This window comes from Chenopodium quinoa, unplaced genomic scaffold (assembly GCF_001683475.1).
Source record: "Chenopodium quinoa cultivar QQ74 unplaced genomic scaffold, ASM168347v1, whole genome shotgun sequence".
NCBI lineage: Eukaryota > Viridiplantae > Streptophyta > Magnoliopsida > Caryophyllales > Amaranthaceae > Chenopodium > Chenopodium quinoa.
In genome coordinates this window covers 6,637,955-6,644,778 of record NW_018743292.1, presented here as the reverse complement: position 1 = coordinate 6,644,778, position 6,824 = coordinate 6,637,955, and the positions used below count along the sequence as shown (strand labels likewise).

General features: G+C 36.9%; 2 pseudogenes; one reads left to right on the top strand and one right to left on the bottom strand.

Moving 5' to 3' along the window:
• Window positions 1-1,654: 1,654 nt before the first annotated feature.
• On the bottom strand, window positions 1,655-6,824 carry LOC110736709 (annotated as a pseudogene).
• LOC110736711 lies at window positions 2,327-4,452 on the top strand (annotated as a pseudogene).

Genomic DNA, 6,824 nt, shown 5'->3' with positions numbered 1-6,824 from the left:
TGGTTGAAATTGAGTTTTCCAAGCTAATAATTAAAATCTAACTAATGATTTGAGAGTTTTAATGTTCTAGGATTACAAACTAAGAGAAAGCTCTAAAAAATTCAATGCCCGTACAAGGGGAGCCAAGGGGGTAAATATATCACCCTCAAAACAAAAAGGACGGAGAAAATGAGGAAAGAGCCCGAAAACAGGCTTGCACGGACGTGCCAAATTCGGCACGGACGTGCAAGGCTCTGCACGGACGTGGCGAGTTTGGCACGGACGTGCAGAAGGGTGAAAAAGTGGGCAGTAGTATTGCCAAGAATCGAGCAGGTCTGCACGAATGTGTAGATTTTGGCACGGGCATGTAGCATTGCACGGGCGTGCCATTTTGTTGCACGTCCATGCAGAATTCCCTGCCTAGACAGCTTAACTTTGGGAGGCTGAAACTTCTTCGTTTCTTGCCGGAAATGGACTTGTGACCATTCGTTGGAAAGTTATTGAGACGAACTTTAATCTCCAATTTGAATCACTTTAAAAGGTTGAGTAGATCAAAAGTTATGGTCAGTTGAAGTTGACGCTTACGCAAACAACCCTTCAAGGCTCTCCAAAAGCTTTTCATTTCTCTTTAAGGCACTCCTCCTTCTTCCTCCATGGCTCTATCAACCAAGATTGCCCTTATCCTTGCTCACTCATGCTTGATCACATCCATGGTGCTAAAAATAGCTACATTACATCAAAAACACAAACAACCCGTGAAGCATGGATGGTACAAAATTTGCATAAAAATAGGATTAAAAAATGAACTTTGATGCCGAGTAATAACAAAAATAAGGTTCAAAAGTACCCTAAAATCATACCAAATAACAAGTTATCATGCATTTAAAAAAAATGGAGGGAGTACTCAGTTATTGTAGTTACATAGGGCAAACCAAGTAAAATGAAAATGAAGACCATATGGGTACTACTGTAATATATGGGGGCACTTTTGTATTAAAAAGTAGATAGACAAAGTGTAAGAGATTTATTAAATAAAATTGAGTCCATAAGTTAGGATTATAGATGATAAAAAAATGAATAAAAAATGAAAAAAGTAAAGAGAGTAAAAAGTTTAATAACGGATGAAAACGAAAAGTGATTAAAACTTAGAAAACGGAGGTAATACATATAATTAAGCTTCAAATGTATACTACAGATAAGGCACAAGTTCAAATTCTCCACCCCTATTTGTAATTTATATCGCCCTTTTATGCCTTATAAGTTGTGGCTCATTTGCGAAAAATAAAAATAAAAAAAATAAAAAAAAAAGTAACTAAAAGGTAATTAAAAACTAAAATTATAAAATAATTAAAAAATATTTTTCTACTAAAAAATCAATTTTTTGTTTCACTTGAACTTAGGGTTCCTTTGTTTTATATAATATCATCTTGCTGTATTTCTTTTCAAATAAAATACTACGTTTAGAGTTGGTGGAGTCGTAGACATGGTTAACTAACTACAAATTAAATAGATTAATAGGAAGAAGTGAGGCAACTCATACAAGTGACACAAAGAAAGATTTCAGTCAAGTAACTCATATGATGATTTAAGCATTTGTTCCCCCGAAAATAAGTTTGTTTACTAGTTATATACTTATATACGAAGTCTTAATGACTTGTCTTCAAAAAAAAAAAAAAAAAAAAAAAAAAAAAAAAAAAAAAAAAAAAAAAACTTCCAAGTATTGAGATTCTACAATAACCTTGAAGACAGACAAGTAGACAACATCGTACCTCTATATATAAAAATTTTGCATTAGTACAAACATTATGGAAATATTGACAATATTGAGGTAAAGTCAATAAATTACGACTACGATTCTCTAATAAAGTAATACTAGTAGTCGAGTATTATCTCCCAATCTGAATTCCAAGACCAAAAATTGATAGCAAAAATGAAGCACCAATCATCTCCTACACCTCATATGCTCATCTTTTTCACTTCCATGACAAGGCCATATAACCCCTATGAAACTTTGCTGAACTTTTTATGCCTTGCAAACATCAAGATAACCTTCGTTATTACAACCCACAGCCACCAACGCCTGACCCAGTACACTGACATCGAAGCTCGCTTTGCCTGCTATCCAGGGTTCACGGTACACGATAGGCTTCCTGATGAGCTGTTGGTAGGAGCAGCAGAAAAAGATAAAGTTACATGTTCTGTATTGGATGGATGAGCTTTCCTAACGATGTAGCAGAAGAATTAGAATATTTAGGTATAGAGAGTGAGGGATAGCTCAAGTGGGGTTAGAGCTCCCCTCCCGGTTTCAGGTGATCTTGGGATCGATTCTCATCACCCGCCCTTATAGCTCTCTAAACACCAAAAAAAAAAAAAGAATATTTAGGTATACTGATGCATGATTCTATTAGTCTAATTACTGAATGTATTACAAAGCTCACCGAAGCAGGGGAAAGGGAAATACTCTTCAAAGGTATGCTATATTCTATATGTACCCCTTCATCTCTATGCAAAATTATTTATTTCTATTTTCAGAGCAAATAAGGGAATAGGGATAGCTTAAACTACTGTAGTTGTTAAAGAGAGGCGTAAAGGCCAAATAAGAATCAAACTTCGAACTCCTAAGATCATTTTTAACAGACAGACAAACAGCATTTGCCTGTTGCACCAGCTCTAGCCACAAAACTCTATAGTAATGGTAATGTGTGGGGGAGGGGGACTAGATGATCACAAGGAACCCAAGGGAGGGAGGACCAAATCCAAGACCAAAGTCGCAGCATTTCATCAGCAGTAACTGACTTAAGTGAGAGCTTGTTTCGTTCACCTTATTTCAGGTCAAATTTCTATTTTCAAATTATAACAGACTGAAAAGAAAATATCTAAATCAGATCACCTAAACTTTGAGGAAACATAGAAATACAAGTTATAGTAAGTATAATCTTTTTTTGCTTCCAATTAGATGTTTAATACATAATGTGACACAAAATACAGAAAGTTAAAGTGTTACTCAGAAGGCAGAATGGACAATCTCTTATGTTCTTCAGGATGGAAAAAATGGAGGAATTATGTGAAAGAAGTTGCTTAACTAATCCCCTTGAGTATCTTTCAATCAAAAACAAAAACATCACCCTGAGTAGTAGTTGCAATGTTCAACCAAACAAATTTTGGCACTTGCTAGAAAAAAGAAACACTCAGGAATCACAACTTGATGGGAAGAGATACTTCTATGACTAAACATATATATTAGATGAAGTATTAAATTAGGTACTGTTTCATGCCATACATGGTCCAAGTAACCAAATCTCTTCCCTCTACTTCTATACTTGTGTCAATGTGGTTTTTAATATATGTCAAAATGACAAAATCTATACAGATGCTTGGCTCAACAGGAGAGTCCAGCATGGGTACACCACAACCTATCCAAGTCCTACAATCATCCAATATTCGTGTAACTATTTAAGCGAACACAACAGCCAAATAAACCTAGTAATATATCTTCTACGATCACAGATCATCGATGCTAAGAGTCATGAAAGGGTCATCATTCATGAAGTCTGGAGGAACATTACTCTAAGCAGCATTTATTTATAACTTAATCTTAATATTAACTTTTTTGATAGCAGTATGACTGTTGTCAGGTAGCTTTCTTATGGTCTTTGCTTACTTTATATATGAATTACAATTAACAAAAGATGATGAAGAAATGGATCAGCTAGTAAAGAATGCACCTGGGATGGATATCTTCCTTCGCTACTGTGACCTTCCCAGCTTCTGTCAAAACCAAGACATATCCTCCTGCCATTCCATCCAAGACCGGCGAGGTACAACAAATCAAGCAAGCCCACTCCATTCTCAACGCATTTGAGGATCTGGAAGGCCCAATTCTATCTCACATCCATTCACATTCCTCAAGGGCTTACACCATAGCACTACTACATTCTCTTTTAACATACAAACTCAGTCCAAAAGAAACAACATTGTCTTCCTCAAAAAAAAAAAAAAATTGTCCAATAACTTCTCTAGCCACTTGTGGGAAGTTGATTGACGTTGGAAATCTTGGTTGGACTAAAAGGCAGACAAATCCGTTATCAATGTAAGTTATACTTAGCTCAACCATCCTCACAAAGGATCAGCTGATAGAACTACAGGCAGGGCTTGTGCAGAGTATGAAGTACTTCCTTTGGGTTATAAGGCCCAGTCTCATAACAGGAAGCGACCTAGATAGTAGATAGTACAATCTATGGAGAAAGTTTTGGCCCATGGAGCCATTGGCGGATTCTTGACCCATTGTGAATGGAACTTGACAATAGAGAGCATTGTAGCTGAGGTGCCAACGCTTTGTTGGCCTTACTTTGCTGATCAGCAAGTGTACAGCAGATTTGTCAGTCAAGTAAGGAAAATGTTTGGAGTTCAAAATTGTATGCATCTATTGTTTTTAGTTTGGTTTACTATCCAGTCCGTTTGATCACAATGTTTTTGTGGAACCCATTTGACTAAACAAAATAATACAGTATTATGTAACTTAGACTAAAGTTTCTTCAGCTAAATCATACTTCAAAATACAGTAACAAGAGGATGTATAGGCTACAACAAACTTACTAAAATAACGGACCACAATACATACTGACATGGTGTATTTAATTTGGACAAAGTTACCCTAACAAATGATGAAGCAGTTGTATTTGACATAAATCAGCCATGATATCTCAATAAAATTCGATTAAAATATGCAATTGCGATTTAAAATTTTGCAAGTTAGATAAGAAAGTAAATTGCAAATCTGGAAATTGTTATGACTAAAACCTTGTGGCCGGAAAAATGGTGGAGTAGAGCAGCACCTCTGTCGTCCGACGACCAACAACTGTCACACATCATCTCATTAAAATCCAACCAAGTACTCACGTAAATCATCAAGCTCAAATAGCTGTAGGAATTTCCACAACTTCCTTTAATAAAAATGAGAAAGTGTCTGAATCAACTTAAGTTATCAGAAGAGAAACTTCTTAAGCAAGTCCTTATTTGATTCACTTAAGTTGTTAGAAGACAAGAGGCCAACAAACAACGAGAAAGTGTCTGCATCAGCTTTAAATTCTTTTCCAACCATAACATCACGATAGTATAATGCATTTGATAAGTCATTATTGAGTATATAACCTCTGAGTATCGTATTATAGGTTCGATCATCAGGGGGGCAACCATCTTCCTCCATTATCTTCAACACTTGAGCAATATCACTCATGAGCCCTTTCTTGCAGAAGCCTTTGACCATTATATTGTATGTTTTAACAGTAGGTTGCAGACCTTTTGCTACAAGATCTGAAAAGAACTTTGCTGCATCTTCAAGTTGTCCAGCCTCACACAAGTTGTCTATTAGGATATTGTAGATGACAACATCTGGCTTAACACCATTATCCTCCATTTCTTCAAGCAATTTCACTGCCTCATCAAGCAGCGCACTTTTGCAAAGGCCGTCAAGCAAAGAGGCATAGGTTACTACATTTGGAGTTGCTCCGGCAGCCAGCATTTCCTCGAACAACTTACGTGCATGTGGGAGTCTATTGGCTTTGCAGAGTCCATCGATAAGAGTGTTAAGGTAACAACATTAGGGGTTATTCCTTTCCGAAACATCTCTTGGAAAATGTTTTGGGCCTTGTCAATGTTTTTAGCCTTGCAATATCCATTAATCATAATATTGAAACTTACCAGGTTAGGCTCACAACCATTTTTTGTCATGAGATCAAGTAGGTTCTCTGCATCTTCCATCTGACCACGCAAACAATAACCATCAAGTAATGCATTGTAAGTAATGATGTTTGGAGGCACACCTCTCTCAATCATGTGCTTTATAATGGACTGAGCTTGATCAACACAGCCATCTTTACAAAACATGTCAACCAGCATGTTGTAGGTCTCAACAGTAGGTGTTATGTTGCTCTCTAGCATTTCAGTCAGCATACGCAGAGCGTCATCCCCACAGCCGGAATTGTAGAGGCCTCGAACCAAGGAAGTATAAGTGACAACATCGGGTTTAATGCCCTCAGTTTTCATAGAGGAGAACAGGTCTAGGGCCTCTTGTAACAACCTGTCCTTACAAAGACTATCGATGATAGTGCTGTATAAAACAATGTCAGGCTTAAAATGACATCCAGATTGCATTTTCTTAAGCAAAGTGAGAGCAGACGCATTGTCGCCAATCCTACAAAGCCCTTTCACAATAGTACTGTAGACTATTAAGCCGGGTTGGAAACCAAGCTTGACAATTTTATTAAACAAATGAGCAGCTTGGGGTAGCTTATCGCAGTGAACATATCCATTAATTAAGGTATTAAAAATGACACAATCAAGGGGATAACCAAGCTTAAGCCTTTTAGCAAGGAGAGAAAAGGCGAAATCAAGTCTGCCCAGATGACAGTAGCAATTAGAAAGAACACCTAAAGAATGCATATCATGTGAAATACCAAGTAATTCAATCTTCCGGAAGAGAGAGATAATGGTGGAATGAGGTTCAAGGCGTTTCAATTTGGAAATGGCGGTAAAAAGCTGAGTAAATTGGATAAGAGAAGGAAGAGGACGCAAATTAACCATTTGATTGAAGAGTAAAAGGGGAGAATTAAGATCGGAAAACCCTAATTGGGATCGTTCAGTAACAGATTGAAGAAACAAGTCACGATTTTCAAATGTATGAGCATAATTAGGGTAATGATGGGAATAATATCGGGAATAAAATTGAAATGGGGAAAACTTGAAGAAATGAAAAGGAGAGAGAGAAATACCGCCATGAGAGAAGGCTAGAGAAGCACCAGCAGCTCTGAAATTCATCTTCTTCCTTCGTTTCCTTGCAAACTAGA